The sequence below is a fragment of the Mobula birostris genome, chromosome 13, assembly GCF_030028105.1.
Source record: "Mobula birostris isolate sMobBir1 chromosome 13, sMobBir1.hap1, whole genome shotgun sequence".
In the NCBI taxonomy this organism is placed as follows: Eukaryota; Metazoa; Chordata; class Chondrichthyes; order Myliobatiformes; family Myliobatidae; genus Mobula; species Mobula birostris.
Genome location: NC_092382.1, coordinates 60,812,108 through 60,825,921, shown reverse-complemented (window position 1 = coordinate 60,825,921; position 13,814 = coordinate 60,812,108). Strand labels below are relative to the sequence as shown.

General features: G+C 44.8%; 1 long non-coding RNA gene across 1 annotated transcript; it reads right to left on the bottom strand.

The window, feature by feature from the left end:
- Positions 1-244: 244 nt before the first annotated feature.
- Positions 245-1,121, bottom strand: LOC140207635 (uncharacterized). The gene is made up of 2 exons (XR_011888606.1): positions 520-1,121; positions 245-414 (listed from the first exon to the last, which is right to left on the bottom strand). It is a non-coding gene; the product is annotated as an uncharacterized lncRNA (long non-coding RNA).
- Between the last annotated feature and the right edge of the window lie 12,693 nt (positions 1,122-13,814).

The following is a 13,814-nucleotide window of genomic DNA, read 5'->3' as shown; positions in this document are numbered from 1 at the left end:
GATGCAAAGGGGATTTTTCTGGGATGCTGAGGCTAGGGTACCGTCGGGATCGGCTGTAAATAGCTGTTTTGTATCTGTAAGGCAACACACACAAAATGCTGGAACAACTGAGCAGATAGGGAGCAACTTTGGAAAAGAGTGAACATCTAACTATTCAGGCAGACAACCTTCAGTAACTGTGTTCATCATACTGTTTCCGTTTGCTCACAAGTGGGAGTACAGAATAGGGACATGAAAGCAGCTGAATTGTACTACTGCACAGCATTTATTTATATCGTTTAATGAGTTTCAAAATCCAGTTCAGTGGGTATATCACCGCATTCTTGAGGTCCTCTCGGAATTTGCTCTGAGTCAGGGCGTAAATACACGTGTTGGTGCAGGAACTGAGAATTTCCAGCATTCCCGATGTCTCTTCTACAATGTAAACAGGATTCATGACAGAATAATAAACAAAACTCATTGAAATCCGTTGATAGATATAAAATACCAAACGTGTTCCCCACAACAGTATGAAACTACCGGTTATGCTGAAGAGCAAAACGATGGATTTGCGTCGGTTCTCCATCTCCCGGTCCTTGTCATTCTCTCCACTCTTTTGTCCCCGGAGCCTCCTGCGGGCTCGACTGGCCACTAGAATCCGCCTGGCTGTCAGAATATTGAGCAACAAAATCAGAAAGAATGGGACACAAGGGGTAAAAATGCGGTGAAGCATCTCAAATACCGCCCATGAAGAAGAGTATTTGTAGCTCGATGTAGGAACACAATACCAGGGAACACCATCAATTATTACAAGAGGTTCAGTAGTAAAGCCCCAGGGGACGTTCTCCAAACAGGCCAGCACACTCACTGTCCCGATAACCACAGCCGCCGTTCTCTCGGTGCAATATTTTGTTTTTAGCTTCTCACAGCAAATAGCCACAAATCGATCGACGGTGAAAGCGACAGTCAGCCAGACGGAGATCGCAGCGCTCGCAAAAATCAACCATCTGGCGAGACTGCACACAGGAGTAATGAACAGGAATGATTGTGGAAAATAAATCCAAGCAGTCCACGTCAGCAGCGGTTGCGAGATAACGACCAGGAGATCGGCCGCTGCCATTCCCACCAGGTAGCGAGTAACACATTTGGAGAGACCGCACTTTCCACGGGAGAGGATCGCAATCGCCACCAAGTTCGCTGGAAGAGAGACAGAAAATAGCAAATTGAGAAAAAACTGAGCAGAACCCAATGCAGCAGTTTTCGGGGATCATCTAATATTTGGACTTTAATGCTGCATTTAAGGGTAGAAAGTTGAAGAGAGGTCCAAGAGCTGACTGAGTTTATACATTAAAATAAAGCCAAATGATTTGAATTTGGATTCCTTTCTGATGACCAAAATGTGAAGAGGCAGCGGAAAGATAAAGCGAGGTAACCTCAGAGTCAGTACTGGTTGGAGCATTTTCTATCGGCTTCATCCGCGTCTGATATGAATGAAATTAATAAATCTGGACGCTGATGGCGGGATTCTTGCATTTGACAATCATCAACTTCCATGCGACTCCCTGTCAGCAACAGAAGAGCCGAAGGACAAAACAGAAACAGGAAATCCCGGAACCACTCATCCAGGCAAAATAGAATATGTGGGAAAGCAGTTAGCGTGTATTTTGTTGGAATTGTTTACAGAGAGCCCCTATGACACGACTTTCTATTTCTATAGATGCTACTTTGTGCCTCTAGCATTCTCCGTGTTTGTTCCCTATTCCAGCATTTCTCACCTCGCTGATTTTACAACAGAACATTGTCCGAGGCAGCAGTCACAGCGAGGTCTGATACAGCCTCACAGATATACTCGAAGTCTCCGACTGAATCCATCACAGCGAAGCCGGGGAGAGGGATTCAACGTCCAGTAGCAGACCCGGTGACGCAGTGGAATGTCTGTAGAGGGGTCAGATGTGGATATGATAGAATACATTTCACAGTATTGATCAGCAGCGACGTCACTGTGTTGTCCAACAACTGTTTTATTTTCTGTCACACCGCACACATTTACTAAAAATCCTCAAGTTCCATGCTGCAACATGGAACTCATCACATTTCCTAAATCGTTATCACTAATCGATGGTTTGATCATTACACGTGGCTCACACGACCGCTGACATACCAATGCAGACAAGCAATTGTTATCATCTCCACAGCAGTATAAACACAATATTGGCAAATGCAGTGTAGCTGCTTCGAGACCAAAAGCACAGAGACCCGAGCATTACATCATTGAAACACAAACCGCTGGAAGAAATCCGCCTGCCCCACTGAGGTCCACCGATGATTTCTACAGCGTTTTATTTTTAGATCCAGACATCAGAATCCACAGTGGCTGGTTTCGATTCCATTCCGAGAATGCCGAACACTAGGACTGAACATGTGACCGTGGAAACCAGCGACAGAAACGATCACTACGTTGGCATTTAACTTCAATTCCCACCAACGGCAGCCGATACGGCGGCTTACCGGGAATTCCAAAGGCTGAAATAAATGGATAGTAAACTTCTCCTATCCGCAAAAGGACTGGATACCCCATTTCAGGAATAATCTGCCAATTGTCTTGCTTCTGAACTCACAGCTCCTTCAGCAACTCTGAGCTAATGCATTCAAACCGGCTCTGATTTATACAAAGGATCAGTCTCCAGAGATACGGTTATGCCGCTGACGAACTGACAACAGTCACTTGAATAAACATGGGAATTGAACACCATTCATTGTCTCTGATGTCAATATTCAGCCGACTGAAGACAAGCACTTCTAAATTCCTAGGCATTACCTCAGCGGTTACTCACCTCGGGAAAGGAAATCTGCGTGACCCACTGAGGTCTATCGATGAATCCTACAGCGGTTTATTTTTAGATCCAGATTTCAGAATCCACAGAGGCTGGTTTCGATTCCATTCCGAGAATGCTGAATACCAGGACTGGACATGTGGCAGTGGAAACAACCCTGCTGACTCTCACAGCTATCTGGACTATTCCTCTTCTCACCCTGTCTCTTCTCGCAATTCCTCCGTCTCCGCCGCATCTCCTCTCAGGATGAGGTTTTTCATTCCAGGACGAAGGAGATGTCCTCCTTTTTTAAAGAAAGAGGGTTCCCTTCCTCCACCATCAACTCTGCTCTCAAACGCATCTCCCCCATTTCACACACATCTGCTCTCACTCCATCTTCCCTCCACCCAACTAGGAATAGGGTTCCCCTGGTCCTTACCTGCCACCCCACCAGCCTCCACGTCCAACATATAATTCTCCGTAACTTCCGCCACCTCCGACGGGATCCCAACACTAAGCACATCTTTCCCTCCCCCCCCGCCCCCGCCTCCACTCTCTGCTTTCTGCAGGGACCGCTCCCTACACGACTCCCTTATCCATTCGTCCCCCCACCCCCACCCTGGCCCCCATCCGCCCCCACGATATCCCTCCTGACACTTATCCTTGTAAGCAGAACAAGTGCTACACATGCCCTTACACTTCCTCCCTCACTACAATTCAGGGCCCCAGACAGTCCTTCCAGGTGAGGCAACACTTCACCTGTGAGTCGGCTGGGGTGATATACTGCGTCCGGTGCTCCCGATGCGGCCTTCTATATGTTGGCGAGACCCGACGCAGACTGGGAGATCGTTTCGCTGAACACCTACGCTCTGTCCACCAGAGAAAGCTGGAGTTCCCAGTGGCCAAACATTTTAATTCCACGTCCCATTCCCATTCTGATATGTCTATCCCCAGCCTCCTCTACTGTAAAGATGAAGCCATACTCAGGTTGGAGGAACAACACCTTATATTTCGTCTGGGTAGCCTCCAACCTGATGGCATGAACATTGACTTCTCAAACTTCTGCTAATCCCCTACTTCTCCCTCGTACCCCGTCCGTTATTTATCTATTTATATACACACATACTTTTTCTCTCTCTCTCCTTTTTCCCCCTCTGTCCCTCTCACTATACCTCTTGCCCATCCTCTGGGCTTCCCCCTCCCCCATTTCTTTCTCCCTAGGCCTCCTGTCCCATGATCCTCTCATATCCGCTTTGCCAATCACCTGTCCAGCTCTTGGCTCCATCCCTCCCCCTCCTGTCTTCTCCTATCATTTTGGATCTCCCCCTCCCTCCCCCTCCAACTTTCAAATCTCTTACTCACTCTTCCTTCAGTTAGTCCTGACGAAGGGTCTCGGTCTGAAACGTCGACTGTACCTCTTCCTAGAGATGCTGCCTGGCCAGCTGCATTCACCAGCAACTTTGATGTGTGTTCTATTGAAAAGAATGTCGGAGTTCTATTGACAAAGACCCGAAGCAGCCACATTTACAGATTTCAATTTTGTCTTCGCTAATTATCCATTTGTAAACAGAGTTCAACGACACGTCCGACTCCCAACTTCTGTCCCTGCGGTTTTGCACGTTCAACATCATCCTGGCCACACACACACACACACACACACACACACACACACACACACACACACACACACACACGGGATGGCAGTGATCAGATGATCACGATGCTGATGTACAAAACATGAGATAACCTACAGATGCTGGAAATTCAAGGCAACACACACAAAGTGCTGGCAAAGCTCTGCGGAGAATTTTGACATGTTACTGATGTAATAGGCGTTTAAGAGCATCTCAAACCTGCAAGAGATCAAACGAAAATTACAAAGAAATGCTTCGATCGGCAAAGGAATGCGAAGACCGCTTAAATATTAAAAACAGGACTCTAAATTCTGATTTGATGGAGACGGACGTGAAAGCACAGGGGAACATCTGGAGAAATTTCAGAAGCGCTCGCTCGCTGCTGTCGTTACGGCGCGGTCGGGAATCTTCCGGAGGGAAGACCTCAAAATCCCCGGCTTTGCCTGCTGTTGGCGACCGAGATTGAGGTCGAATCGTTCGTACAGAGATTGCGCTCAATACTTGGTGTCGGAGAGCTGATTCGGAGGCTCGAAGCTTTCGGATGACTCAGAGACGGATTGTGATCGGGCATGGCAGGGAGAGTTTTTCTTCCTTCTCCCGTCTGCGTGAGATGAGGGACATTTGAGAGACTTTGAACTTTTACTGTGCACATGGGCTTCTTCATCAAGTTACAGTATTGTTGCACTATTGTAACTATATGTTATAATTATGTAGTTTTGTCAGTTTTTTTCAGTCTTGGCTTGTCCTGTGTATTGTGATATCACACCGGAGGAAATATTGTATCATTTCTTAATGCATGCATTACTAAATGACAGTAGAAGAGGACTGCATGTCTTCATAATCTAATAAATTGGGAGGTGAATTGATGCAGGATAGCTGAACGTGAATGAAAGAAAGACAAGCATCAGATGCAATGTTATATATGTGTGAAAGAGAGAGAAAGAGAGAGTCAGACCGACAGACTGACAATGGCACAGGCTGCAACGGCCACTTCACAGAACCACATGACATTTACCTCTCCCTCACTGACCGAGTTTCTTTCTCGTACCCACAGGAAAAAACAAACTGCAATCAACTACGATATTCCCTCCTGTCGAGGCACCAGATCAGCCGCTCCTGTCTGACACACAAGGTATGTCACAGAGCACAGAGACACCGACAGCTCATCAGTTCCACAGTTTCAGACAGCAGAGATATTCAGATCCAGTCCCACACTGAACCCAAGACCCCGACACAGGTCACCAATACAACGGTTACACTGAACCACAGATGGGTAATATTCCCATTGTATTCTGTACCAGTATCTTACAGGTAGAGACACAGACCAAGTCCCCAAATACTCACTGGGGCTGGCAGAGTCAGTGTGGACTCAGGATTGGACAAACAGACGTTTAATTGAGAGCTGATGAATGTGCTATTGGAAGAACCTAAGAAAGGATCGGATAAGCACATGGGGTTCGGGACACTATGCCTGTGTGAGAATTAGTCAGCAGGTGAAGGTCAGATAGAGGAAGTAAATGGAACACGTTCAACATTTAGGTGACTCAGGGTTTGTGGCTGAGACCCCAGCTGTTCATAGTCTACATTGGCGATTTGGATGTGAGGACCAACTTTATTATATCCATGTTGGCTGTTGTACAGAGCTGAAAGGCAAGGTTTGAGAAGGACGCAGCGAGAGTTTGGGGATGCAGACAGAAGTGACGGACTGAAGATGTGGCAGACAGACAGAATATGGGGGAATGCGAGGCCATTCATTCCCAGAGGAACAAACTAGAAAATCCACATTTACATGGGGACAGAGTGACCGGTTCATAGGGACCTGACAGTCCTTGTCAACAAATCACTAATAGTTAACATTCAGGTATCGCAAATAATTAGGGAGCCAAATGATATTCTGTGCCGTGATACAGGAGGATTGGAGAAGAGGTATAGAGATGTCTGACTGGGAGGGGTCCTACAGGGTGTGGTGAGAACGTACGTTGAATATTAGTTCCAGGTTTTGCCGCATTTCCTTGGGAAAGTTATCCCTATTGAAGAGAGGGTGCGGAGACTATTCCTCACACTGACAGGTCTCGTTCCTGGGAGGACACACTTGCTGCGTGCGGGGAGACTGAGTCTGTATTCTCCGGAATTGTGAGCAGAATTGCTGGCTTATTTCAGATCATTCAGACCAATTGCAGGGAGAATGTTTCCCCTGAATGATAACTTTAATACCATGTGTCACAGCCCCAGAATGAAGGAACGGATATTCAGGAAGGAGTGGAAAACAAACGTCCTTAATCAGTGATTCTTTCTCCAGTTAAAACATACAACACTGCAGGAAAGGAGAAGGCTATTTGGTCTGTGATGTTGGGCTGACGTAATTAAGCCTCATTAAACTAATCCCTCTGCCTGAATGCACATTGAATATTATTTCCAGGTCTAGTCACAGTTCCTCACACTGACTTGACTGCTTCAAGAGATAGCAAGCTGTCTGTGTGAGGGGAGAGTGAATGAGCTAGGCCTGTATTTTCTGGAATTGTGAGGAGAATTGATGGATTCTTCCAGATAATTCGGACCGATGGCTGGGAGGACGTTTCCCCTGAATGAGAATTCTATTACCATCGGTCACAGACTCAGAATGAAGGAACTGATATTCAACATGAAGTGGAAAATAAATTTCCCTCATCAGTGATTATTTCTCCAGTTAGACATTGTAGGACAGGAAGAGACAATTCAGTCTGTGATGTTGGGTTGATATGATTTAGCCGATGATGCCTAATTATACTAATCACCCTGCCTGCGTGTTGTCTATATCCATCCTTTCTCTGTGTGTTTGTTTGTCTATCACAGAATCTGAAACACACCACTGCCTTCACTACCAAGCTAGAAATACATTCCAGAAACCGCAACTCTCGGCTTTGTTTTATATTAAACATTTCTCCGCAGACCTCCTTTGAACATTTTCCTCTCTCACCTTAACTGTGTGTCCTCTGTTATACGGTATTTTGATATTGTGAGAAAGATCACAGTTGCCTACCGCATTTATGACTCTTATAGGCCTCTCTATCTCCCCTTGGTAGCTGCCATTCTGGAAAGAATAACACAAGTTCTTGCAAATCCTCCTTATAGATCTCCTCCCTATAAACCTCTTCTTTCCCCTCTCCAAAGCCTTGGCCTCCTTCTTGTAATGGGGCGACTGCAAACTCCAGATGCAACCTAACCAGAGATTGATAAAGCTGTAACATCACTTCCTTTTATGACAATAATGATCCTCTCAGTTCTCCCCTTGGCTCCCACCACTCCGGAAAGAACAATCCAACTTTGTGCAACTCCACCTTCTAGATCCCCTCCTAAAGGTCCTCCTTACAACCTCTTCTATGCCTTTTCCAAATCCTCGGCATTCATCTGATATGGAGCGACCGAAACTAAATGCAATACCCCACGTGCAATCTGACCAGAGTTCTATAGAAAACCAGAGTTTTCCAGTCAAGAGGAACCTACGGGTGGGCGGAGTCTGCGATGTTCCGACAAGCAATAGGTGGGAGAACTGCTGGAGGATGTTTGTTCTGCACCGGGACAGGTGGATACAGTGATCAGCCGAAGTGAACGGCCACAGCACTTCCTCCCTCGAACACAAGGAGCTGGACTCCCGTCGTGGACTGAGAGGTTCATACACAGAGCCAGACGTAAGATCACCCACCTCCCCACCACAGGCCATGGAAACATCTGTGGGGCCACATCGCAATTTCCTCCCCCTATCCAGACAGGTAAATGTGGCAGCCCACGCCCCTGTAGCCACATCCACCTTGACCTTGGCGGAAAGCATCCTGATATCATGGCTTGGTACAGCAAAATACTCCTCCTGTGACTGTGAGAAACTGCAGAGGGTTACGAACACATCTCAGCATGTCACGGAAACCAACCTCCCCTCCGTGGACTCTGTCTTCACTTCCCACTGCCTTGTAGAGCAGCCAGTATAATCACTCACCCCAGACATCCTGTCTCCCCTCTAACTGGACAGAAGATACTAAAGCCTGAAAGCTGACACTGCCAGGCTCATGGACAGTCTGTTATAAGGACAATGATTACGTTTTATAATATTCTTATGCGATAAGAATATCCCTACTATAACTAGATGGACTCGACCTCAATGTACTGGATTAGCATCTTGCACCTTATTGTCCATCTGGCCAGTGATGTAGTGGCATCCGCACTGGACTTCGGGGGAGGAATGATCCTGGATTAGAATCCAACCATCTTCTTCCAAAACAGACACAAATGCTGGAGAAACGCTCTCTCGGTCGACATCTCTCTCATAGGACACGAATATATATATATTTTTTACTTCTTTTATGTCTGTTTTTTTTATCTTTAATGTGTTTCTGGGACAGGTAAAGGCTGCGATTTACAGCCTGGAGATGGTTTGAGTGATCCAGCGCTTTGCTGGCTCCGAGAAGATTCTGTGACAGGAGCGCGCACTCGGACGACCTCGATGAGAAGAAACTTTGAGTCGTGGCGGGAACCGCTGTTCGACTCCGTATTGCCGTTTAACAAGTTGCCGTCCGATGCGCCACAATATCGTTATTGTTTAACTGCACTGCACTTTATCTCTTTATCTGAGGCAGTTATACTCGATTCTGCGTTCTGTTATTGATTTACCTTGTTCTACCGCAGTGCACAGTGTAGTGTTCTGATTGTTGTGTACGGTACTCAAGACAAGACTGTCACTGTCCCTCGGGACAGGTGTCAACAATAAACCAATCTTGCAAGGTACATCAAGGCGCATTGATCTTCTTGTCTGCCATTGCTGGTTTATTCCAGATTATTTAGAAGCTCGGGATTAATAGACTGTTATCCGCTACCCTCCCAGGTGTTTAAGCACATGTATCCCACTGCCTCACTGCCAGGACTGTGAGTGGTGACAGGAGTGGCTGACGAAACAAAGATCCTTCCTACAACACCTGAGCCTGAACCCCTAAACTTGAACCCCACAAGGGTAGTACACACGCTTCTTCCTGATGTGCTCCTTCCCTTCTCTAGTCTGCAGGTCACCCTTGGACAACGAGTAGCAGATGCTTAACCTACCCACCCCCTCCACCATGGGAGCATATCCCCAAAAAAGGTAGACAGCATGGTCTCCATCGTCCATCCATCCTGATTGGTTCATCCTCATTCAATCAGTTTTCTAGTGCCCCACCTTATTTACAATCAAATTCCGGACTTACTACCCCATTAAATATTTAACGACCATGCAGGAAGAGTTCAGTTTGATTTTAGAATAGGTTAAAAGTGAACAAAGGTATGCAAGTCAACAAAATGGCGAAGGCCTGTTTTTATTGACACGCCTGTCATTATTGGTTGGAGAAGGTCAACAGCAGCTCCATGAAACGTTCCGGTTTCCACTTGGAATACAATTGTGCAATTCCAATCTCCCTAAGGTGACTTTCAAAATGTACAGGTAAGATTTACCAGGATGCTGCCTGTCCCAAGGTTTATAAACAGAGTTTAGAGTTTCAACAATCATGGGCTTTTATTGGTATGTTCGGGGCTGAGGGGAATCTTGATAGAACTTGATAAAATTATGGAGAAATTATCATGTAGACCAGGGTTGCCAACTTCTTTTTTCTTAACAGCCAAAACCATTAACCAAGGAGTCTGTGATCATGCAGGGGATGGGAGGGAGAGTTCAAGAAGAGTGGGGCAAGTTTTTCTGTCGATTTTCCCCAGTAATCAATATCATCCTGTAACCCAAGACTATCCTACCGATGGACATGGCCACCATATATTATGTTATCTGCAATCTATTTAGATTGGTTCCTATTGTCATAAAGTTATCTGGAAACATTTGTGCATTATTCTGTGTCTTTAGTACATTGACTTTCACAACGTAGATAAATGAGCATAATGTCACACTGAAGTAAAACGGGAACATTTTCCTTGTATCAACAGATGCAGACACAATTACTGAAACAGATAAGAATATCATGAATGTATCTGTCCTTGCATTCCATCATTGACAACTTACTGGCCTTTGCAGAATGGAAACACCTATGTACTTGAACAAAAAATCCTACAAAAAGTAAAGGATACAGCCTAATCAGTCAGCGATAAAGGCCTCCCAGCTATTCTGCACATCTACATGAAGTGCTATGGCAGGAAAGCTGCCGCTGTCAACAGGAACAACTAACATCAAGGACAGGTTCAGAAACAGTTACCACCCTTCAACCATCAGGCTCTTGCACCAAAGGGGATAACTTTACTCAACTTCACCTCCTCCATCAGTGAAATGTTTCCTGAACCAATTGATACATTTTCAAGGGCTCTTCATCTCATGTTTTCAATATTCAGCACATTTTTATTTATTATGATCATCTCTTCATTTTGTATTTACACAGTTTGTTGTCTTCTGCACTCTGGTGAACACCTTAGTTGGGCGGTCTTTCATTGATTTGGTTATGATTGTTATTCTATTGATATGCAAGAAAGTAAATCTCAGGATTGTTTATGGTAATATATATGTGGTTTAATAATAGAATTTACTTTAAAATTGGAAAAGAATAACTTGTTTATCAAAAAGATGTAGGAAATGCAGAAGAAAGACTGCTTGGATAATTATGCATTTTTTACTTAGATTACCCCATTGTCCCACCACCATCCCTACCCCATCAATACATTGAATAGAATAATACATTCATGACCATAATCCAGTATCTTCTGTATCAACTCTTTTCCATCTTCCTGCTTTCTCTGTTCTGTTTATCTTCTGCACTTAGACAGGAAGTACTTACAGGGTGTCTGCTCTATCAGCATCTCACGTATCTGTGGATCAGGGCAATTGATGATGAGAAATGGGTGAAGAAACCCATGGGTGAAGAAACATGGTTAATTTGCACTCGTGGGCTCATGACCCCCAGCCAGACAGCAGGGAGCTTCCCTCCACTCACCATCATCCACAGAAATCCATCGCTTAACACCAAGACAATCCCCTTCCTTCACACCAAGACCCACATCCCCAAAACACTGCGAGACTTAATTGCTTCCAAATCAGATTATTCATGTTCCTCATTAATCACCAACCAACTTTTCCCTCACCAGAGCAAATCACCTTCCAAAACACTAGAGAACACCCCTCCCTCACGGTTCATGGAAATCTCCCTGTGTGTACACCAGGGGAATCAACTTCCACATCACACCAAGGAATCCTGTTTTCCAAACCTGTGAAGATCCCTCACTCTGCATACAAGACTATCTTTTCCTCTGTAATCAGACACAAATCTTTGTTGGAACAAATCAATTCACACAAATAGTACCTAAAATAATTCACTAAATTAATCACAATCTGTCAGTGCAGGGATTACACTCGTGTGATGTAATGGCTTGTTCAAAATCTTTATTTTTAAATCTGTTGAAATCTGTCACTTTGGAGTGGCTAAGTGGTATTTCAAATCACAGACAATATTTTATTCATAGAGATCGTCTGTGGTGTCTGGGGTCAAATCACTGGATGGACAAAATGTCTGAAATGTGGGTTAGGTACGGCACTGTGCAGAAAATATTGTACACGGTCATTGCCGTCACTGGAGTTCCTGGTGAGTGAGCAGAGCAAGTCATGTTTGGGGTGTCTGTGTGTTAGATGGAGGAAACCTGTTTATAATAATTTTAAAAACTAGATGTAATTTAACTCCTTCTTACGGAATACGTATTCCAATTTCCCTTGACTCAGGAGAAAACAGATCTCCATCTCAAACCAATTATTCAGGAAAAAAAACAAGGGAGTATTTCCTACTCCCTCAATATAGCATATTCCATAAACCTCCTCCCCAGAAAAAAAAACAAGGGAGTATTTCCTACTCCCTTAATATAGGATATTCCATAAGCCCCTCCAGACAGGTAAATTAATTTTCCTACATCAGACTGCCTTTCTCATTGCAACGTATTCTCGTCTCTCAAATAGAGCCACACTTGTCTTCCCCATACTTTCCTGTTTCCTTTATACTTCCAACAAAGGTTCTTTGAGATGAAGCATTAAGTCTGGTTGTCCTTCCCAGTGTTGCCTGTTCTGAAGGGTGTTTCCAGTTTTTTTTTTTTTTTTGTGTGCATTCTCACCCATCTTTCTACACCACAGGAAATCCAAAATTCAAAAGAGTTGGATTCCCATCAATAGCCCACCCATAACTGCATATTGCATTTGCAAATCCAGTAGAACTGTAATTTCCTTTACACAAATTGGGAGATAATTGTCCCTCCAAAATTGAAGGAAACACTTCAACTAGTACACGGATAACCTCCTACTCTGCAAATCAGAGGAACCTAATCTGCTCAAAGTGAAGGGAAAACCATGCCATTAAACACCAGAAAAGTTATAAAGTGGTCACCACCAACACCAAACTATGGCAACCGGAGCTGAGTCGAGATATCATTGGCAGAAATGTGAAGGGAAACTCTGCGGTATCAGGGAATGAGGAAGCAGGACTGACTCTGGAATGGAAAACTCTGAATATGTGGGAAGGTTAACCACAATAATGGAGAACTGAAGTAATTACTGAAGGAAATTAAGAGCAACATCTGTCCTCACAGAGTAAGGCAGGTAGCATTCTGAAAAGCATTGGGGTTCACTGGTCACCGGGCACTCTCTGCAATTGGCAGAACGAAAGAACAATTGGTTTAACAATAACTTCGAGAGAATGCAAAAGCTAAACGGATAATCATACAATTTCAGCTTATATTTCTCACTATCATCCCAAATTTCCTGCCACAGTACCACATCATCAGCAACAGCTCACATTGTCCAGTGATACATTGAATGATCGTAATTCAGGATCCAGAGTATCAATTCTTTTCCTTCTGTTCTGTGTAACCTTTGCACTTGGACAAGACAGACCTACTCTCTCGGCATCTAACCTATTGACGAGGGCAGTCGATGGTGAGGAACAGATGAAGAAACAGAGTTAGACAGCACTATGTGGGGATGATGACTCAGAGACACCCCTCACACCTCCCCCCCATCACCCACAGACTCTGTCACCGAACATCAGGAGATTGCTTCCTCTTCACACCAGGAACCATATCCACTGTACCCTGGCAGGAATCCACTCCTTCTGAATCGGACTGATCACATTCCTCATCAATCAATATACAAATCTACCCCTAGCAGGGGAAATCCACATTCACTGTACCCCGGCAGAAATCCATTCCTTCTGAATTGGACTGTTCACATTCCTCGTCAATCAATATACAAATCTACCCCTACCAGAGGAAATTCCTTCCCACTAAAGGACACCCTTTGCTGAGGATTTATGGAAATCTCCATGGAAATCACCAGGAGAATGATTTTTCCTGTCACACCCCGGCATCTCTTCTTCCAAAACATTGAAGGCCCCACGCTGGACACATGCAGGAGATTTCC